Below are 23719 nucleotides of genomic sequence, written 5' to 3'. Positions count from 1 at the left end.
AGTCTATGCCCTGAACAGCAATGCTGAAGAAGCTGAAGTTGAATGGTTTTATGAAGACCTACAAGACCTTCTAGAACTAACACCCAAAAAAGATGTCCTTTTAATAATAGGGGACTGGAATGCAAAAGTGAGAAGTGAAGAAACACCTGGAGTAATAGGCATATTTGGCCTTGGAGTACAGAATGAAGCAGCACAAAGGCTAATAAAGTTTTGCCAAGAGAACACACTGGTCATAGCAAAGCCCCTCTTCCAGCAACAGAAGAGAAGCCTCTACACATGGACATCACCAGATGGTCAACACTGAAATAAGATTGATTATATTCTTTGCAGCCAAAGATGGAGAAGCTCTATACAGTCAACAAAAACAAGACCAGGACCTGACTGTGGCTCAGATCATGAACTCCTTATTGCCAAATTCAGACTTAAATTGAAGAAAGTAGGGAAAACCACTACACCATTCATATATTATCTAAATCAAATCCCTTACAATTATACAGTGGAAGTGAGAAATAGACTTAAGGGACTAGATCTGATAGACAGAGTGCCCGATGGAAGGAGGTTCATGACATTGTACAGGAGACAGGGATCAAGACCATCCCCAAGAAAAAGAAACGCACAAAAGCAAAATAGCTGTCTGAGGAGGCCTTACAAATAGCTGTGAAAAGAAGAGAAGGGAAAGACAAAGGAGAAAAGGAAAGATAGACCCATTTGAATGCAGAGTTCCAAAGAATAGCAGGGAGAGATAAGAAAGCCCTCCTCAGTGATTAGTGCAAAGAAATAGAGGAAAACAATAGAATGGGGAAGACTAGAGATCTCTTCAAGAAAATTAGAGATACCAAGGGAACATCTCATGCAAAGATGGGCTGAATAAAGGACGGAAATGGTATAGACCTAATAGAAGCAGAAGATATTAAGAAGAGGTGGCAAGAATACACAGAAGAACTGTAGAAAAAAGATCTTCGTGACCCAGATAATCACGATGGTATGATCACTTACCTACAGCCAGACATCCTGGAATGTGAAGTCAAGTGGGCCTTAGGAAGCATTACTATCAACAAAGCTAGTGGAGGTGATGGAATTCCAGTTGAGCTTTTTCAAATCCTGAAAGATGATGCTGTGAAGATGCTGCACTCAATATAGCAGCAAATTTGGAAAACTCTGCAGGGGTCACAGGACTGAGAAAGCTCAGTTTTCATTCCAGTTCCAAGGAAGGGCAATGCCATAGAATGTTCAAACTACCGCACAATTGTACTCATCTCACACACTAGTAAGATAATGCTCAAAATTCTCCAAGCCAGGCTTCAGCAATACGTGAACTGTGAACTTCGAGATGTTCAAGCTGGTTTTAAACAAGGCCGAGAAACCTGAGATCAAATTGCCAACATCCGCTGGATCATGGAAAAAACAAGAGAGTTCCAGAAAAACATCTATTTCTGCTTTATTGACTATGCCAAAGCCTTTGACTGTGTGAATCACAATAAACTGGGGAAAGTTGTCTTTTGTAACCTCTCCTTTTTCATTTCTAATTTTGTTGATTTGCTTCTTCTCTTTTTTCTTGATGAGTCTTGCTAAAAGTTTGTCAATTTTTATCTCTCAAAGAACCAGCTTTTAGTTTTATTAATCTTTACTATTGTTTCTTTCATTTCTTTTTCATTTATTTCTGCTTGCATCTTTATGATTTCTTTCCTTCTACTAATTTTGGGGTGCTTTTTCTTCTTTTTCCAGTTGTTTTAGGTGTAAATTTAGGCTGTTTATGCGATGTTTTCCTTGTTTCTTGAGGAAGGACTGTATTGCTATAAACTTACCTCTTAGGACTGCTTTTTCTGCATCCCATAGGTTCTGAGTTGTTGTGTTTTCATTGTCATTTGTTTCTATAAATTTTTTTATTTCCCTTTTGATTTCTTCAGTAGCCTGTTGGTTATTTAGAAATGTGTTGTTTAATCTCCACGTGTTTGTGTTTCTTACAGTTGTTTTTTCTTCTTGTAATTGATATCTAGTCTCATAGTGTTGTGGCAGGAGAAGATGCTTAATGTGATTTCAATTTTCTTAAGTTTGCTGAGGTTTGATTTGTGACCCACGATGTGGTCTATCTTGGAGAATGTTCCATTGCACTTGAGTAGAAGGTGTATTCTTCTGCATTTGGATGGAATGTCCTGAAGATATCAATGAGATCCATCTCATCTAATGTATCGCTTAAGACTCTTGTTTCCTTATTAATTTTCTGTTTTGATGATCTGTCCATTGGTGTGAGTGGGGTGTTAAAGTCTTATACTATTATTATGTTATTGTCAGTTTCTTTTATGTCTGTTTGTGTTTGTCTTCTGTATTGAGGTGCCCTTATGTTGGGTGCATAGATATTTACAACTGTTATGTCTTCCTCTTGGATTGATCCCTTGATCATTATGTAGTGTCCTTCCTTGTCTCTTGTAATCTTCTTTATTTTAAGGTCTATTTTGTCTGATATGGGGATTGTTACTCCAGCTTTCTTTTGCTTCTCATTTGCATGGATATATTTTCCCATCCTCTCACTTTTAGTCTATATGCGTCTTGAGGTCTAAAGTGGGTTTCTTGTAGACAGCATATATATAGGTCTTGTTTTTGTATTCACTCAGCCAGTCCATGTCTTTTGGTTGGAGCATTTAATCCATTTACATTTAAAGTAATTATTGATATATATTTCCTATTGTCATTTTCTTAATTGTTTGGGGCTGATTTTGTATATCTTTTTTCTTCTTTTGTATTTCTTGACTATATAAGTCCATTTAACATTTGTTGTAAAGTTGGTTTACTGGTACTGAATTCTCTTAATTTTTGCTTATCTGAAAAGCTTTTGATTTCCCTATCAATTTTGAATCAGATCTTTGCCAGGTACAGTAATCTTGATTGTAGATTTTTCCCTTTCAGTACTTTAAATATATCCTGCCATTCCCTTTTGGTCTGCAGAGTTTCTGCTGAAAGATCAGCTGTTAAGCATATGGGGTTTCCCTTGTATATTACTTGTTGCTTCTCGCTTGCTTGATTAGTATGTGTCTTGGTGTGTTTCTCTTTGGGTCTGTCCTGTATGGGACTCTTTGTGCTTCTTGGACTTGATTGACTATTTCCTTTTCCATGTTAGGGAAATTTTCAACTATAATCCCTTCAAACATTTTCTCATACCCTTTCTTTTTCACTTCTTCTTCTGGGACCCTTATTATTTGAACGTTGGTGCATTTGATATTGTCACAGAGGTCTCTGAGATTATCCTCAGTTTTCATTCTTTTTACTTTATTCTGCTCTTCAGAAGTGCAAAGAAATTTTATCTTCCAGCTCACTGATTCGTTCTTCTGCTTCAGATATTCTGCTATTGATTCCTTCTAGAGTATTTGGGGTGTGGGGGAGGGAGGGCGGGAGGGAGGGGGGGGGGGGGGATGGAGGGGGGAGGGAGGGGGAGGGGGGTGGGGGGGCGGGGCTTCCCTGGTGGCTTAGAGGTTAAAGCGTCTGCCTGCAATGCTGGAGACCTGGGTTCAATCCCTGGGTTAGGAAGATCCCCTGGAGAAGGAAATGGCAACCCACTCCAGTATTTTTGCCTGGAGAATCCCATGGACGGAGGAGCCTGGTAGGCTACAGTCCACGGGGTCGCAAATAGTCAGACACAACTAAGTGACTTCACTCACTCAAGAGTATTTTTAATTTCAGTAATTGTATTGTTTGCATGTTTGTTCTTTAATTCGTCTAGGTCTTTGTTAATTGATTCTTGCATTTTCTCCATTTTGTTTTCAAGGTTTTTGATCATCTTTACTATTATTATCTGAATTCTTTCACAGGTAGTTTGCCTATTTCCTCTTCATTTATTTGGACTTCTGTGTTTCTAGTTTGTTCCTTCATTTGTGTAGTATTTCTCTGCCTTTTCATTTTTTTTTAACTGATTGTGTTTGAGGTCTCCTTTTCCCAGGCTTCAAGGTTGAATTCTTTCTTTCTTTAGTTTTCTGCCCTCTAAGGTTGGTCCAGTGGTTTGGGTAAGCTTTGTATAGGGTAAGACTTGTGCTGAGTTTTTGTTTGTTTGTTTTTCCTCTGATGGGCAAGGCTGAGTGAGGTGGTAACCCTATCTGCTGATGATTTCGTTTGTATTTTTGTTTTGTTTGTTGTTTAGATGAGGTGGTCTACACAGGGTGCTATTGGTGGTTGGGCGGTACCAGGTCTTGTATTCATGTGGTTTCTTTTGTGTGAGTTCTCACTGTTTGATACCCCCTAGGGTTAGTTATCTGGTAGTCTAGGATCTTGGAGTCAGTGCTCCCACTCCAAAGGCTCAGAGTTTGATCTCTTGTAGGAGATCAAAATCACCTTGAAAGCATCAGCCTTCTTCATGAGTATGTGATCTGTGCCAACTAATGGACCATCTCCACTGCTCAAGTTGCCGGGGTTGGTGGGGGGGTGGAGCATCTGTTTGTCTTCAAAAAGGTAAAGAATTTCTATCTCCTTTTCACAGATGAGGCAACTGAGGTCCAGAGAGGTAAGATGATTTGCACAATATCAAATTAGTGAAAAGGTGGGTCTGGCTCCTGTCTCAAAGCTTTTTCACTAAGAACCGACCCTTAATGGGGTCTTGAGGCTGCCAGCTTTATGAAGCTGGGTCTCCAAGCACATGGTTCCTCCTGCTGAAAGCTTACAGAGAATAGGCTGGCCTCTAAAGCCCCCAGCTGTGGGCTCTGCACTGTACTTCTACCCATGGTGCACTCCTGCCTCCTTCCCAGTCGATGAAAAAATTTTATAGCAACTCATACTAAGACAGCAGGCAGAGCTGGAGTCTCTTACCACATGTTGCTGCCCCTCCCAGGTGCATGTCTAGGCAGAAATACATGCATGTGCACACACACACACACACACACACACACTCTAACAAGGAGCACTGGTCAGCCCCACACAAAATCTGGAGGAAGCCTGGCATGTTGTGGATATGAGAGCTACAAAAATGAATGCAGATAGATCTATATTTGAGAATCAATTAAACAATAATGTCCTTGACTTAAAGAGCTCACTTGGGAAGCTATTAGCCATCACAGCAAATCATAGTGCAAAAGAAATTATAAATTATATGACAAAGCTATAAATAATACAATATGGGCATCTGGAGAAAACTTGACTCATTTGTGCCAGGTTATTAGAAGCGTGAACACATGGTAAGGCCTGTGGTCTAAGCAGGGACATAATGTGATCAATGTGTGTTGAAGAAAGATCTATTTAATATCAACTTAGCAATTAGAAGGCAGAGATCAGAGCTAGAAGACCAGTTAGAAAGGAATTTCAATTGAAAATAACAGTTCCTAAAAGATTCTGGAAAATAATGTATGTATGTATCTACGTATGTAAGTATGTATACATACATAGATATGTGTGCATATATGTGTATATATATATATATATATATATATAACTGAATCCCTTTTCTGTACACCTGAAACCAACACAATATTGTAAATCAACTATATTCCAAGATAAAATATAAATTAAATTTAAGGAAAAGATAAAATAGAAAAAAAAAAAAAACAGTTCTTAATCATGAGCACATCCTTTGTGCCAGGCTCTGTTCTAAGTGCTATATGTGTATGACACATTTGCACCCACAATGTGTGGTGGTATGAGTTGAATTGTGTCCCCTAAATATTCATATGTTGAAGCCCCAAACCCAAAAACCTCAGAATGGGAACTTATTTGGAAACAAGGTCTTTGCAGATGTACTTAGGATGAGGTCACAACAGAATAGGAAGGACTCCTCAGCCAATGTGACTGGAATCCTTACAGAAAGGGGAAATTTGGACACAGACATGCACACAGGGAGAGAGCCAAGTGAACACGAGGGCAGAAAGAATGATGCAGCTATTGAGTCAGCCAAAAAGTTGTTACAGAAAAACTCGAACTTCTTGGCTGATCTAATACAAGCCAAGGAACACAAAGATTATCAGAGAACCATCTGAACCTAGGAAGGTGGCCCAGAACAGATCGTCCCTCAGGGTCCTTAGGAGGAGCCAACCCTGGCAACACCATGTCTGCAGACTTCTGTCCTCCAGAATGGAGACAACACATTTCTGTTGCTGAAGCATCCCGTTTATGGCACTTTGTTCCAGAAACCATAGCAAATGAATACAGTCTGTCTGTCTGTCTGTCATCATTCCACTTTGTAGGAAGGAAGCTGAGACACAAAGGTCAAGTAATCCCAGGTCACACTGAACCAGGAAGTGGGGTGGCCTGGAGCTGGTGCAGTGGCTTCCTTCTTGAGCCCACACCCTCCACCTCCACATGAACCCACCTGCCTTAAGGAAGTCCCACGGGCATGAGCCAGGCCAGCAGTGGTAAGAGGTGAGAGGGGAAAGTCATGTGAGAGCTGTGCCCAAGGAAGAAGTCCAGGGCCCCTGTTCAGATGGAGCAGATGAGAAGGAAGCAGGTATTCAAAGTGGCCCCTTGATTATTAAGGGTGGTTACATCTAGATATTATTGTAATTAAAGAATGGTTTTGTCAATTACATGTTTAATATCTGTCTTCCAATCTATTTGAAGCTCATGGGTCATGGACAATGTGTGTACCCCCCAGTGTGCCTGTGCTTGTTGCCCAGCAAATCATATTGGGTAAACATCGGTAAAGTGAGTTGCTACTACCCACCTTTATGGCCCAGAACACAAAAGAAGAAGGGGTGGAGGGCATCATTTAAGCAAGTTTTTCTTCTTGAAAGAAATACAGGCTGGGATCAGCCTCCATTTCAGTGGGATAGGCTTGCTCCCCGCCCCCCCCCCGCTTCCCACAACATTCTGCCTGGCACACAAAGGCAGCTGTGTAAGTCACTGAACAGCATGTGACTTTGTAGGAAACCCACACTAACCAAGGCTACTTGTGAGCAAGAAACCTACCCTCATCAAACACTCACCACCTCCTTTGCAAGGAGACTATAAAAGGAATTTCTCTTGCCACAAATCCTTCAGGTGGTAAATTTAGAAAAATATACCTGGAGTAGCATGTGCTGGCAGCAACCAGACTGAAGTGGAAAACCACATCCACGCTGTTCTCAGCACCTGCATGGTGATGAGTAGTAAGAAGGAAGGATTTATCACTTAGCCAAGTACAGGGCTAAGTGCTTCATAGAGTAGAGATTGGTTGGGCCTCAAGGTCAGTTCTCTCCCTTCTTTGGTAAATAATGAATGTTCAATAGGTCATATGGCCACCTGGATAAATACAATATTTCCCAGGCTCCCTTGCAGCTGGATGTGGCCATGTGACTCAATTCTGGCCAATAGGATGTAAGCAGAAAAGTATGAAAGGGTCAGGGCTCCTTCCTTAAAGGATGATGAGTCCATGTTCTTGTCTTGGCTTTTTCAGACCTTTCTCTAGTCTTCTTCTGGAACATGGATACAGATGTAATCACAGTGGATCAAGAGGACAAGCACACATTTTAGAAATGGTGGAGAAGTGAACAGAAATAAAGTGGATCCTGAGAACCTTACTGAGAGGAGTGTCCTGGCCAGCCCAGGTTGCACAACTATAGACTTCCCAGCAAAAGAATGTCCGCTCTCTGTTTAAGCACTGCCATTTGGGGTCTCAGTCACTCATAGCAAACCTAATACCATTGTTGCTCATACACTGACTCACATATATTGGCAGGACATAGATCCCAGTTTATGGATGAAGGAACTAAGGTCAACAGAGCAACTGGTCCAATGTCTCCCCTATTTATAAGATGAGAACTCAGCTCTGTCTGCCATCCAGAGGCTTTATCTTTTCTCCTGTACCAGTGCTGCCTCTGCATCTGGGAATTTCCAGGGCACTGTGAGGTTGTACAGCTCTGAGCAATTTCCTGATGTGGTTCATGTACCAGATCAGTAAGGCCTCAAGTTGGTTTATGAAGGCCAGATGGTTTAGCTCCAAGCTGGGGTCAAGGTTGAACAGCTTCCAGCAGCCAAGAACCTCACCGAGATATGCTTATGGTCACAAAAGGAAACCAGGCTCTGTGAGAGCCACTTCCAGCTAAGTAAACTCAGGCCTTCCTTCAACTAAGATGGCTTACAAAGAGTACTGCTGCTATGCCTTAATATACATAGACCAGAAGTGACCACTCATCATGGTCACCCTGTCCTGTACATGCTGCATTATTGACAATGTCTCTTCTCAATGGGCAGACTGACTCAGTGGTCTCCTGAAGGGGAGAAGCACAGGTTTGTTTTGTTTTTTTTTTTTAAGTAGAGCCTGGCAGTCTATAGTGGATAGCGTCACAAAGAGTCAGGCACAACTGAAGTGACTTAGCACTCAAACATACACATTTATTTCTTGTTGTTGTTCAGTCACTCAGTCACGTCCGACTGTTTGAGACCTCACGTACTGGAGCACGCCAGGCTCCTCTGTCCTTCACTACCTCCCAGAGTTTGCTCAAACTCATGTCCATTGAGTCAGTGATGCCATCCAACCATCTTGTCCTTTGTCGTCCCCTTCTGCCTTCAATCTTTTCCAGCCTCGGTGTCTTTTCTGATGAATCAGCTCTATGCATCAGGTAGCCAAAGTACTGGAGCTTCAGTTTCAGCATCAGTCCTTCCAATGAATAGTCAGGGTTGATTTCCTTTAGGACTGATGAACTTATTTATTTATTATTTATTCAGCTGCATCCATTCTTAGTTGTAGCATATGTGATCTTTCATTGCACTGCACAGGCACCAGAGCACATGGGCTCATAGTTTTGCAGCTCTCAGGTTCTCTACTTGTGGCGCATGAGCTCCATAGTGCAGCACTAGGGCTTTACTGCCCTGAGGCATGTGGGATCTTAGTTCTCCAACCAGGGATAGAAACCACATCCCCCGCATGGCAAGGCAGATTCTTTTTTTTTAGTAAGTGACCACAAGTTTTATTTGGTGTTTCTGACTTGATGTTTCACTGCTTCACACAATTATGCTATAACAAGGAGAACACACTTCTTCCTGATGATTGTCAGAATTAATTTTTATTTTTTTAACTGAAGGATAATTGTTTTAGAAAATTTCATGGTTTTCTGTCATACATCAACAAGAATCAGCCATAGGTGCACCCATGTCCCTTCCCTCCCAAACCTCCCTCCCATCTCCCTCCACATCCCACCCTTCTTGTCACAGAGCTCCTGTTTGAGTTCCCTGAGTCATACAGCAAATTCCCACTGGCTATTTATTTTACATATGGTAATGTAAGTTTCCATGTTGCTCTCTCCATATATCGCACCCTCTTCCTCCTCCCCTCCCTTTATGTTCATAGGTCTGTTCTCAATGTCTGTTTCTCCATTGCTGTCCTGATAATAAATTCATCAGTACCATCTTTTTAGATTCCATATATATGTGTCAGTATGCAATAGTTTTATTTCTCTTTCTGACTTACTTCACTCTTTATAATAGGGTCTAGGTTCATCCACCTCTTTAGAACTGACTCAAATGTGCTCCTTTTTATGGCTGAGTAGTATTCCATTGTATATATGTACCACAGCTTCTTTATCCATTCATTTGTCAATGGACATGTAGGTTGCTTCCATGTTCTAGTTATTGTAATTAACAAGGCAGATTTTTAACCACTGGACCACCAAGTAAGTCCCAAGCAGAGGCTTTGGGCAGAAGGCAGGGCTTCCAGAAGGCAAGGCTGGAGGAGGTGGGATCCATGGCAAGTACAATGCATAGGGTTTACTGTGTGCAAATTCTGTGTAAAATTTGGGGGGGGGTAGAGAAAATGTGTCAAATTCAATGGTTCAATCAGGGGGCTTGGGAGAAGAAATCCTTCTGAAGTTCCCTTCAGAACCTATTTTAAACACAAGGGAGAAGGTTTGTTTTTGTTTGGTTGTTTGTTGAATGGGATGTTTTCTCTTTGTGGTTTTTGTTGGTTAGCGGATGGGTTTTGTTTTTTCTTATTTCTAGTGTTATTAATAAAATCTCATCATGGTACCAACTAGCATGCATTACCCTTTAAGGGTCATGAATCACAAATGTAAGCATTCTCAAGGTCCAAACTTTTTTCTGGAGAAAGATACACAGTCCTGGAGCAATTACTCTTCTCATCTCACATTCTTGGCAGATATTGCTAATCAATCACTGAAGGCTATCTCAAGGCTGATTATGGAGCTGCACATTGTTGAGCACACTAGGCTACCACTGCCAATCAAGAGGAGTTGCTTTCTTATCTTAAAAACCTTCTCCATGCCTGCTCTTTGAAGACATAGACCCTGGGTCACCCTCAATTCTACATTTCCAGCATTTAAGATGAGACCTTGCATACAGTGGGATCCTCCTGGTGGATCAGATGGTAAAGAATCTGCCTGCCTGCATTGCAGGAGAGCTGGGTTCTATCCCTGGTGAGGAAGATCCCCTGGAGAAGGAAATGGCAACCCACTTCAGTATTCTTACCTGGAAAATTCCATGGACAGAGGAGCCTGCTGGGCTACGGTCCAGGGAGTCACAAAGAGTAAATGGAGTGACTAACAGTTGCATACAGTAGGTCCTTGGGATACATACAAGGAAGAGAGAGACAGAATAGACAAGAGGAACCATTAAGAGTCAGGTTATGGGACCTCCCTGGTGGTCCAGTGGTTAAGAATCTGCCTTCCAAGGCAGAGGAGACTTCAGTCCCTGGTCGGAGAACTAAGATCCCACATGCTGCAGAGCAACTGAGCCCATGAACCACAAGGAAATATCCCACATGCTGCAACTAAGATCCTATGCAGTCAAAGATAAATAAATAGAGTCAGGTTACTGGAGACCCAGTGGACTGTGATAGAAGTTTGATCTCATCCCTGATCAGCCTCAGAGCCCAGAACTCTTTTCTATCCACCTTGCTGTATGTGACCCCTCTGTAGCCCCCCCACTTAGGCACTGGGGAGATCCTTGTATGCTGTGGGTTTATGCAGATGCACAACTGCTGAGGTGGAAAGAGCACTAATTCAGGAGCCAGAAGGCTGGGTTCCTGTCCCAGCACAACCACTCACCTGCTGGGAGATCTTGAGCAAGAAGTAGCCGGACACCACCCTCAGGCATGCTCCTTTTGTAGACAATGGGGGCCTTGTGTCAAAAGGTTGCTGTCCATCAGTCCTTTTCTCCTCAGATCTGTAGGAGTCCACTGCTCTCATCATCCCTCCAGTGGAACTGGAGGACACTTCTGCCCTCTCACTTATGTTCCTGCCTCAACAGCATCTCTCTTGAGAAGGCTTTCCTGGATATCCTAGCCCATGGATGGTACCTTTCTTCCTCAGAGCCCCTCAGCATTGATGGCCTGCCCCACGATGGATTTGAGCCTATATTTAGCTTCTCTTGTTGTTGAGCCATCTCCCATGGGTGTGCTCTCTTTCTCCAAATAGGTAGGAGATTTCTTGAGAGCTGAGAATATGTGCTTTGTATTTCCTTAATGTCTCTCACAAGAATAAAAGCAAAGTGAAATATAACAATAATGATGGTGGTGGTGGTGATGAAGATGATGGTGATGATGTGATGTTTGATACCCATTACCAAACATTTTACACACACGTGCTCATCTTTTTCCTAATAACAACCCTGAGAAGTGTTATCTTTCTAACTTTTCAATGTGAAAGCTTAGGTACAAAGAGTTTATAGGATTTGCCCAAGGTACACCAGGAGGAAAAGTCTGGAGTCTCAGTGCCTCTGGCCCAGACCCATGTGTTTAAGAACTAACTCCCACAGCCTGAAAAGCCTGGCAAAGAGTGGTTCTTGCTGTACACCTACAACCACAGTTTCAATCACCTTGAACTGAAGATTCAAACACCTTCAGTTTGTGACACTTCTGTCTAGTTCATCTCTATATTCCCAGTGCCTAGCGTAATATTCAGTATATGAACATGTGAATGAATGGAGAGGCTCTAAAAGAAAGGTCACTCCCAGGCCTTGCCAGCCATTCCCTGGTTCAGTACCACTCATCCATCCATAGCTCCAGTTCCCTGCCTTCAGGCACATCATGAACCTGTAAGGCTATTTGAACAAGCTAAGGAAGACCCACTCACTTTAAATCTTCTACTCATGGCATTTATCTAGCAGCCTCTCTAACCCTGCATAAGTAATTCATCTTTCACATTTCCTTTTAGAACATTTTAGAACTTCTTAATAAACTTTGGGCAGCTAATTAATTTACATATTTGATCATCCTAAATGCACATTTACACAGTTTCTAGAGAGAACCTACTCTCAAATTCTTCAGCTACTCCTTGCTAAATCATTTCACTTTATGATGGAAACAGAGAGTTAGATGCGATTCAGATCTGACCACCTCTATCTGCAGTGCCACTTCCCCGTGCTTGTTCAGTCCAGACCTTTTCAAGAGTCTTCCAAAGCATTGTGGTTACACATCACCCAGGGACCTTGTTAAAATGTTGATTCTGATTAAGTTGTCTAGAGTGCAGATAAAGAGTCTGCATTTCTAACAAGTTCCCAGGTGATATAGATACTGTTGGTCCCTGGACCACATTTTGAGAAGCAAATCTCTACCTTTCTCCTAGTTTCAGCAGAATGCCTTCCCCCCACTCCCAAGTCCATCCTACATCCTCCCAGTAATCAAACACACAAAACTGATCTCATCACTTTCCTACTGGCAACTTGTGGGATCCTGTCCATGCTCCTTGGCTTGATTCTGGTCATGGTGGTCATCTTGGAGCCCAGCCTGTATCTCTGTACCCTCCTTCACTTGCCCCATCACACTACTCTTCCCCAGTACAGCCAGTGTGTGTCTCCCTCATTTTTGTGGCATGCTTATCTCTGAGCTTCCACAAAGCCTTCTCTGGCCTCCCTTTTCTTCTACCACTCCTCAAGCCTGATGAAAAGCTCTTTCCTTCTGACTCCATAACATCCTCTGTGTAATTTTACTGGAGCACAGGTGCATTGATCCAGGTTGGAGTCCCCATCAGACCAGGACTTTTTGGAGGGCAGGGACCAACTGTATCTTGCAAATCTCCATATCCTCTGTGACTCAACAAATATTTATGATATTAATAGAATGAACAGACGAGATCTCTTTGAAAAATTCTTTGACACATAAAGGAGGACAGTTAATAGAATTTCCAGAAGGAAGAATAGCTCCTTTGCTGTTAATACAAATCATCGTTTCATGTATAAACTAACTTTTCAAGGCTAATAAGATGTTTGCTTATATTAATATGTTTGACTGTGTCATTTACTTTGCAAAGTTCAGGCAAATTTTTTAAATACTGACTGTCATTAAACAATTTTTAAGGGTGGAGTGAGCAAATGAAATGTACTTACTTCATAACTTACACAGAGGATAATGCTCTTTGAAGTGGCTGCAGCACAATTTTTATTCTGTCTTAGAGTCATTGTTTCCTGAAGAATGATTTATTCAGAAATTATAATGAAAATTACTAGGAATATTTCACTAGAGATAAATCAGTTCAGTTCAGTTCAGTCTCTCAATCATGTTCAACTCTTTGTACCCCATGGTGCAGCACAGGGAAGCCAGGCTTCCCTGTCCTTCACCAACTCCCAGAGCTTACTCAAACTCATGTCCATTGCATTGGTTATGCCAACCAACCATCTCATCTTCTGTCATCCCCTTCTCCTCCCATCTTCATCTTTCCCAGCATCAGGGTCTTTTCAAATGAGTCAGCTCTTCGCATCAGGTGGCCAAAGGATTGAGTTTCAGCGTCAGCATCAGTCCTTCCAATGAATATTCAGGACTGATGTCCTTTAGGATTGACTGGTTGGATCTCCTTGCAGTCCAAGGGATTCTCAAGAGTCTTCTCCAACAGCACAATTAAAAAGCATCAATTCTTTGGCACTCAGCTTTCTTTAAGTCCAACTCTCACATCCATACATGACTACTGGAAAAACCATAGCTTTGACTAGACGGACATTTGTTGGTAAAGTAATGTCTCTGCTTTTTAATATGCTGTCTAGGTTGGTCATAGCTTTTCTTCCAAGGAGCAAGAGTCTTTTAATTTCGTGCCTACAGTCACCATCTGCAGTGATTTTGGAGCACACACAAAAAAAGAGTCTCTCACTGCTTCCATTGTTTCCCTATCTATTTGTCATGAAGTGATGGGACCGGATGCCATGATCTTCGTTTTCTGAATGTTGAGCTTTAAGCCAACTTTTCCACTCTCCTCTTTCACTTTCATCAAGAGGCTTTTTAGTTCTTTTTTTCTGCCATAAGGGTGGTGTCATCTGCATATCTGAGGTTATTGATATTTCTCCCGGCAATCTTGATTCCATCTTGGGCTTCATGCAGCCCAGCATTTTGCATGATGTACTCTGCATATAAGGTAAATAAGCAGAGAGACAATATACAGCCTTGAAGTACTCCTTTCCCGATTTGTAACCAGTCTATTGTTCCATGTCCGGTTCTAACTGTTGCTTCTTGACCTGCATACAGATTTCTCAGGAGGCAGGTCAGGTGGCCCGGTAGTCCCATCTCTTGAAGACTTTTCCATATTTTGTTGTGATTCACACAGTCAAAGGCTTTGGTATAGTCAATAAAGCAAAAGTAGATTTGTTTTTCTGGAACTTTCTTGCTTTTTCAATGATCCAGTAGATCTTGGCAATTTGATTTCTGGTTCCTCTGCCTTTTCTAAATCCAGCTTGAACATCTGGAGGTTCACAGTTCATGAACTGTTGAAGTCTGGCTTGGAGAATTTTGAGCATTACTTTGCTAGCATGTGAGATGAGTGCAATTGTGCAATAGTTTGAACATTCTTTGGCATTGCCTTTCTTTGGGACTGGAATGAAAACTGACCTTTTCCAGGCCTGTGACCACTGCTGCATTTTCCAGATTTGCTGGCATATTGAGTGCAGCACTTTCACATCATCATCTTTCAGGATTTGAAATAGCTCAACTGGAATTCCATCACCTCCACTAGCTTTGTTCATAGTGATGCTTCCTAAGGCCCACTTGACTTCACATTCCAGGATGTCTGGCTCTAGGTGAGGGATCACACCATCATGGTTATCTGGGTCATGAAAATCTTTTTTGTATAGTTCTTCTTTGTAGTCTTACCACCTCTTCTTAATATCTTCTGCTTCTGTTAGGTCCATACCATTTCTGTCCTTTATTGTGCCCATCTTTGCATGAAATGTTCCCTTTGTATCTTTAATATTCTTGAAGAGATCTCTAGTCTTTGCCATTCTATTGTTTTCCTCTATTTCTTTGCAGTGATCACTGAGGAAAGATTTCTTATCTCTCCTTGCTATTCGTGGGAATTCTGCATTCAAATGGGTATATCTTTCCTTTTCTCCTTTGCCTTTCACATCTCTTCTTTTCTGAGCTATTTGTAAGGCCTCATCAGACAATCATTTTGCCTTTTTGCATTTCATTTTTTGGGGGATGGTCTTGGTCACTGCCTCCTGTACAATGTCACTAACCTCTGTTCATAGTTCTTCAGGTACTCTATCAGATCTAATCCCTTGAATCTACTTATTACTTCCACTGTATTATTGTAAGGGATTTGATTTAGGTCATACCTGAATGGTCTAGTGGTTTTCCCTACTTTCTTCAATTTAAGTCTGAATTTGGCAATAAGGAGTTCATGATCTGAGCCATAGTCAGCTCCCAGTCTTGTTTTCGCTGACTGTATAGAGCTTCTCCATCTTTGGCTGCAAAGAATATAATCAGTCTGATTTCAGTATTGACCATCTGGTGATGTCCATGTGTAGAGTCTTCTTTTGTGTTGTTGGAAGAGGGTGTTTGCTATGACCAGTTCGTTCTCTTGACAAAACTCTGTTAGCCATTGACCTGCTTTGTTTTATACTCAAGGCCAAATTTGCCTGTTACTCCAGGTGTTTCTTGACTTCCTACTTTTGCATTCCAGTCCCCTATAATGAAGAGGACATCTTTTTTTGGTGTTAGATCTAGAAGGTCTTGTAGGTCTTCATAAAACTGTTCAACTTCAGCTTCTTCAGCATTACTAGTCACGGGATAGACTTGGATTACTGTGATATTGAATGGTTTGTCTTGGCAACAAAAAGAGATCTTCTGTTATTTTTTAAATTGCATCCAAGTACTGCATTTTGGACTCTTTTGTTGACAATGATAGCTGCTCCATTTCTTCTAAGGGATTATTGCCCACAGTAGTAGATATAATGGTCATCTGAATTAAATTCACCCATTACAGTCCATGTTAGTTCACTGATTCCTAAAATGTTGATGCTAACTCTTGCCATCTCGTTTGACCATTTCCAATTTGCCTTGATTCACAGACATAACATTCCAGGTTCCTATGCAATATTGCTCTTTACAGCATTGGACTTTACTTCCATCACCAGTCACATCCACAACTGAGTGTTGTTTTTGCTTTGGCTCCGTCTCTTCATTCTTTCTGGAGTTATTTCTCTACTGATCTCCAGTAGCATATTGGGCACCTACTGACCTGGGGAGTTCATCTTTCTGTGCCCTATCTTTTTTCCTTTTCATACTGCTCATAGGGTTCTCAAGGAAAGAATACTGAAGTGGTTTGCCATTCTGTTCTCCAGATAGATAGACAAACATAAGCTTTCACACAGAATTAAGAATAAAAATAACAACCACAAATAATAATAGCTATAGTTTATTAGACAGTTCCCCAGTACCAGGCATAAGGCTCACTCTTTACATCTGTGATTTCATGTGATCCTCACACTAACCCTGGGAGATTGTCTCCATTATTCCCTTTGAACCAACAGGAATACTGAGGGTCAGAGGGACTGAGCGATTCATCAGTGGGTTCCCACTTAATGTCAGAGGCTTCTTTCTGTGCTCATAGCCACTAAGCAAGACTGTCAAATGTTTACAGTGATTGGATGTGGTTCAAAGACAAGTGTGTCAAGTGATCACGTGGCATAAGACAAAAAAAGTGGAACAGAGCTTCCATTCTCTGTGAGCTGCCTTCATAAGACCAATGCAACACCCAAGATGGCCACATTAGTAGGAGAGATGCAAAGCAGATTTATCCTTGATGGAAACTCCACTTGTAGTGAGGAGTAGGAGGCAAACAAATCTAAGTGGAAATGCAATTATTAGGCATGGAATGATAACAGCTGCCTGGAGTTAAACCAAAAATGTCTTACATGAGAGCATCCTATAGTGTGGATCCAGATGATGTAAATGACTGGGAGAGAGGTAAAAACCTACGAGAACCCCTTGTCTCATGCCTCATACATGGCACATCATTCATTCCCTAAGGTGTCCCTCTGATGCTGTTATAGCTGCCACCATTTAATAGATGCAAAAACTGAGGCTCTCAGAGATTCAGGAATTGCTGCCTAAGTAACAGGACAATCTTTGTGGGTTTTTTTTTTAAGATTTATTTATTTTTGGCTGTATTGAGTCTTATTGCGGCACACAAGCTTTCTCTAGTTGCACAGAGCAGGGACTATTCTCAAGTTGTGGTGCATGGGCTTTGAGCACTAGGGCTTCAATGGTTGTGACGCACTGGCTTAGTTGCTCAGTATGTGGGATCTACCTGGACCAGGGATCAAACCCAGGTCCCTGCATTGGCAGGCAGATTCTTAACCACTGGACCACTTCGCAGGACAGTCTTTTGAACTCAGGTCTGTCCTGTGTTTTTGGTGCAGATGTGTGGAATATGCTCACCCCCACTAACCCCAGTCACTACAGTGCTGCCATTCTTAACGAATTTTTTTAAGTTATCAGAAAGTCATTTGCCGGTAGACTCAGCCTGAGGCTGTGGCACATACCATAATCAGAGGAAAGAGACTTGGAATTTCAGGAAATCATGGAAAAATTAGTAACGTGAGAGCATTGAGACTTATTGAAAGGGCAGGAGAGTAAGAAAAAATTTTTTCATTTTATTATTGGAAACCTGAAGAGATGAAAATATGACCTTCTTCTGCCTCTCCTGCTTCTAAAAAGTGACAAAAGTGTTTCATATTCCTACAAGCTATATTAGGAGAAGTACCTCCAAGTGTGTGCCGCCTCCTGGGAGCTCAAAGTTTCAATCTTTTTTTTTTTTGTTCTTTGGCAAGAAGAAAAGAAATGCTGTTTTAGGACAGAAGTGTCCATATGGTTTTGATCTGGGTTGGGCTCTAGCCAAACAAAGCTGTAACCCAGCCTGTTCCTCAAACCATATTTGCCCCCCAACTCAGAGATGCCCTTTCCCAGCTAACCACTAGGTCCTTCCCAGACAACTGACAAACACTAAAGAGAATCCTCAGATCAGAGACCCCAGAGCTCAGGCCCCATCCCTGAAGAGACCACAGGGTCCCAGGAATTGTCTTCCACTCACTCTTACTTCTCTCAGCCTTAACTTCCTTTTCTGTGAAATGGGGAGACTTTTGCTCCTCCATAGTTTTGTGGAGAGCAAAAAAACATTGCACAGTGTTTTAACCAGGCATTAGCTTTTGCTGGTGACTCAGCAGTAAAGAATCCGCCTGCAGTGGAGGAGCCATGGGTTCAATCCCTGGGTCAGGAAAATTCTCTGGAGAAGAAAATGGTAACCCACTCCAGTATTCTTGCCTGGAGAATTCCAAGGACAGAGGAGCCTGGTGGGCTACAGTCTATAGGGTCGCAAAAGAGTCAGACATGACTGAGCAACTGAGCATGCCATGACACAGTTTTCATCGGTATTAACTAGCATTAATAGGCACTTAATAAAAGAAGCTATTTTATGATTGTCATCCTCTCCAATAATATTAAAGTAGAAAGGCCACCCAGTGAGGGCAACCATCAAGGTACATGAGGTTCGGAGGTACCCTTTCCTCCCACTGCTGTGAAGGTGATGGTCAGAGGACAGCATGTCCACCAGGGTGCAGGTGGCACTCTCACCCTGGAGAGGAACTATACCTCACTGCAGCTCTATGACCATGCAGCAGGCCAAGGGCAAGGACTTCTTTAACAAGAGGAGTCTGAGTGACTTCAATGGGCAATGTGAGCTATACCAGTGCCCAAGCTGTGCTATGTCCTGAGCTCCTTTTGCACTATAACATATACTGGGCAGTGTGCCCTGCACCAGAGCCAAGGGGGCAAGTGAGATCTGAAAGCCAGCCTGAGCTCCATTGGTCAAGCCTGTCCCCTGGCTAGAGGAAGGGGGCACTTCTGAATTTGCATCCAGATATGGAGCGGCCAGTGGTGGCCACATGCATCCGGTGGAGCTCATAAGACCAACCTTGGATCATAAAGAGTCCTTCCTTCTTCTCTTCCTTCCACCAACCCTTTTCAAGACTCCCCTGTTTGTTTGTTCACTGATCCCTGCTTCAAGGGGCCCAGGATCTGATAGGGGACAGACATGAAGGCGAATGACTACAGAAAAGGGCAACCCAATCAGAAAAGTGGCTCCTGATCAGAGAGAAGGAGCAACTGCCCCAAAGGGGTGAGGGACTGACTCCAGATTACATGACTCATAGTTATTGGGCAGAGCCCACATGAGAAAACTTCATGAAAATGCCAGAACATGCAGCCAGATTCAGAGAGGACATGGGGAAGGAGGCACAGGAGGAAAGGAGAGGCAGGAGTGGGAGAAAGAGAATTCAAGATGTATTAGAAAGTGTGAGGTGGAAATGAACGAACAAAGAGGGCCCAGCTGGGATGAAGAAGCTTGTGACTGTGTGTGTATGCATGTGTATGTGTATACACATATTTGTGTGTTTATTAGGGGTTGAGTGCAATCTGTATAAGTCACTGAGATGATCTCTTCATAGGCACTGTCTCCTTGAATTCTTGTGGCAGTCTTGTAAGGTAGTCTGTGTTATTTCCATTTGGCAGATAAGGACCTTGGAACTCACAGAGATGAACCCCAAGTAGCCCCTGTTGATACACACAGAGCCCACACCATCTGTAGGGCAGCACAGGAAAGGGAGAGCCGTCCTTTACTGCTAGGAACACAGCTCCTCTCATGTCCCCTCTTCATCTTCCCTCTGTGGCAGCTCTAGGTTCAAGGCAGGAGCCCAGGGTCCCAGAAGCTCTGGTCTGCCAACAGAGCCAGGGCCTCAAAGGCCACAACCAGATGAAGTTAAGGTGTCTGACATGGAACCAAAGATGCCTCAGTACAGAGTCCAGAAAGCATTTGGAGAGCTGTCTGTTTTTCTTCAGTCCAGGTACATGGTGCCTCACAGTTATATTAACTAGACAAATCTAATCATGGAAATGAACTGACCCAGGTGATGAGCATGACACTTAGCCTCAAGTTCCTGGTGACTGTCAGAAAATCCAATTAAGATAAAGCTGAGCCAACCATACTTCAGAAAGATGATTGGAGACTGGGGTGGGAGCTGAGGAGAAGCTAAGAAAAGAAATCATATCTTAATATCCATTAAATCAACCTTGCTCTTAAGCAATACCTCTTGGGCTGGGGAAAGGCCAGGAGGAATCTGTTAGAGAATTAAATGGAAAATAGGCATTGCCTATTTCCCCTTTTGCTATTTTCCTAAGATTCTGGTCGGGGGGCATGTGGTGGGCACAGGAGATGGGGACACATAGGCCTATGTGCCATCTAGAAAATGCTGGGCCAGGAGTGTGGGAGTCCAGTGTCAAGTCTGGGCTAGGCACCATCACGAGTGAACCAGGTAACCTTAGGCATTTTGTTCATTGAGCCTTAATAAAATGGAATGCTAGAAATGAACCAAAGCCAAATCATAGGGTGGCTTCAGAGACCCAGGGAAATCGTGGATATACAAGAATTTGAGAAAGTAAAATCTTCTATCAAGTAGGTTGCAGTGAATTTGAGTTTTGCTTAATGAAATAGCAAACAGAAAACACTGGTGAGGATGCTCAAGAAGGAAGTAAGTGTTAGTCACTTGGTTGTGTCTAACTCTGCGACCCCATGGACTGTAGACCGCCAGGCTCCTCTGTCCATGGGATTCTCCAGGCAAGGACACTGGTGTGGTCATTCCCTTCTCTAGGAGATCTTCCCCACCCAGGGATTAAATTCAGGTCTCTTGCATTGCAGGCAGATTCTTCACCATCTGAACCACAAGGGAAGACCTAAGAAGGAAGGGTGAGGGTTTATTCTTCCTTTCATCCATCCATTCCAAATGCATTGAGCCTCTGTATGCCCAAGGTCACAGAAGGAGATAGAATATGGTGCCTGACTCAGACAGAATCTTTTATATATAGGCCAGGAAAGAAGGTGTTTTGTGTCTGTTTTTCTTCCCAATATACCCAAATAATACTTGACAGTAGTTAACATTTAAGAGTGCATACTCAATAAATACTCGTTGATTAAATGAATGAACTACCAATTTTGTAAGGGTTCAAGACAAGTACACAGACATTTCAATAAAGTATGATAAAGTTAAGGAGAGTGATAAAGCAGCCAGGCGAACTCCATGAAGGGCACCTCACCCGCTGGGGCGGAGGGAGTTCTAGGAGTGGCTCCGGGAAGGAGTGTGCTGGGAAGGAGAAGTCGGGAAAACAGACCAAAGCCGGGCTTGGGGGTGCTAGAGACACTCTGGGGCCCTCCATCCACCTTAAGGAAGGAGGACCCAAGGATGGGGAAGTCAGATCGTAGTTTTCCAGTCAAGTGAGAAAGCAGCCAGTAGAAAGGGAAGCTGGAAATGGTGAGATTTGGTTTAAGCCGGAAGAGCGGGTTGCGCCAGGGACCAGAAACTAAAGTGGAGAGCTCTGGAGGGCACGGCTGGAGAGGAAGGACAAGGACGTGAGAATGACGGTGGGTGTGACTTATTGGGATGGAGGCAGGGAAATTGGAGGGGGCGGGGGGAGGGGTGAGCGCATGCGTTGTGTTCACACGGGCGTGTGCCTGTGCGCCAGCGCGCAAGCGCGCGCATATTAAAACTCCAGCTGATAAAATTGACAAAGGCGAGAGAGCCTCTCGTCCCTCGCGGCCACCGAGCTGGCGCAGCCAATGATGCCCGAGGCGAGGGGGAGGGACCAGTGGAGCGCCGGGCAGAGCCAGACCCAAGCAAAAACAAAGCCGTCTCTCTGAAACAAAACCGAAACAGACGTGGCCGGGGAAAGGTAAATATTTCTGAGATGTTGTGAACAAAGGGGAAGAGTCAATCCAGGCAAGTTTGAGTGTCTGCTTGGAGACTTCGGCGACCCTGAGAGCTGGATACTTTATGAGAACGTCCTTTGCCCCTTCTCTCCCTCTCTCCCCGAAGGAAAATAAATCCTTGGCCAAAAGAGATTTGACGACAAGAAAAGAAGACCGTCTCCAGACTGTCCCCGCTGGCACTAGCGGGACCCGGCCAGAAGTGCCTCGTGAGTGACATTGAGGTCGGTGGCTCAGTACTGTCAGCCTCCAAACACCATGGTGCAGAGAACGAGGTCCTCCGCAGTGGAACAGGCGCAGCGCCAAGGAAACCTTTTTCTCTCTAGTCCTTACTGCCAACCAGGGAAATAACGCCTCGGCATTTCTGCCTCGTAATACTGCTTCCTGTACTCCACCCCAGATTCGCTGCACCGCAGCCTCTCAGCCCCACCCCCACCGCCCACTGTGAGTCACCCCCTCTCTCCCTTCTCTAAACCAGAGTATCGCAGAGCAAGGCCCTATTGTGGTTACCCATAAATGCAAAGGCGCGGAGACACCAGTACCTCTATAAGGAGCTGGCATTTTAATTAGCACACTCCAGCAGCCATAAACCCCGACTGGTGTCCCACCTCTCCTCCCCCTCCCAGTGCCCTCCTCCAACCTCCCCACTCACCCCCATCTATGTAAAAAAAAAAAAAAAAAAAAAAGCCATAAAGCCTTTCTCCAATCGCCTTCTTGGAGTTTATGCAACCCCCAGAACACAGGTTGATTGGAAAGGTCTCTCTCCTGGATAACAACAATTCAATGTGCCTTGACATTTTAATAGCCTGCCGTCCTGGTGAACACAATCGAGCAAGGCAGTGAAGCAAAAATCATTAGGTAAGCAAGATAATCTAAGCGGGATCTGCCGCCTGCACGCTCACATCTGGGGCAGGCTGCACAGCTGGGGCAGTCGGCAAAGCCCGCGGCCTCAATCCTGCTTTGCAGAACTCTGTTTGCTCCTACATAGACACTTGTTCAGCTAGAGACCCGCACACCTGCAGACAGGTTTTGGGAGATAAACACAGACAAGTACAGGCTCACTGAAGCCCGCCCCCCCCCCCCCATATGAAATAGCTTGAGAGTATGCAAATTTACAATAAATCAAAATACCCGCCACCTCTCCAAACTACCACCAAATTAAACCCACTGCTCTCAATTCAGGCTTTGCTGTATCACTGAAAATGAAGCAAATATTGGCTGGAATTCCTAATGTCAACTATCTATAAAGGCTGATGTATTTCCATGCATCTGTACATGTTTATGCAAAGATTTTGAATATAATACCATGGGTAAATATATAATTTAAACATAAATATGTAATATAAAACATGTATGCTGACTGTATGGAAGGTAATATTATAAATGTTCCACATCTATTAAGTCGTTTAATCCTTGAACTGTATGTTCTGTTATCCCCATTTCACAGATGAGGCACACATAGCTGAAACAGCTTGTCCAAAGTCATCCTCTAGTAAGTGGTGGAACCAGGAATTTTGATTCCAAGCAGTCTGTCTCTAGAGTACAGGCTGTCATCCTGTGCTATGCTGTCTCAAAGAAAGTAAATCACACAAATAAATGAAACGTGTTACACGTCTTTCTGAGGTCAGCACATTCCTTCATGAATGTATATGTTTACGCACAAAACACATACTTTTAGATGGACAGTCAAAAGGGCTTCCCAGGTGGCTCAGTGGTAAAGAACCCACCTACCAGTTTAGGAGCTGCAGGAAATGAAGGTTTGATCCCTGGGTCGGAAAGATCCCCTGGAGAAGGAAATGACA

General features: G+C 43.2%; 1 long non-coding RNA gene across 1 annotated transcript; it reads left to right on the top strand.

The window, feature by feature from the left end:
• The first annotated feature begins 21140 nt into the window (after positions 1-21140).
• Positions 21141-22723, top strand: LOC123331637. Its single transcript, XR_006548383.1, has 2 exons — positions 21141-21883; positions 22027-22723. It is a non-coding gene; the product is annotated as an uncharacterized LOC123331637 (long non-coding RNA).
• Positions 22724-23719: the final 996 nt, after the last annotated feature.

The sequence above is a fragment of the Bubalus bubalis genome, chromosome 2 (assembly GCF_019923935.1).
Source record: "Bubalus bubalis isolate 160015118507 breed Murrah chromosome 2, NDDB_SH_1, whole genome shotgun sequence".
Lineage (NCBI taxonomy): Eukaryota > Metazoa > Chordata > Mammalia > Artiodactyla > Bovidae > Bubalus > Bubalus bubalis.
This window is presented reverse-complemented; position numbering and strand designations above follow the sequence as displayed.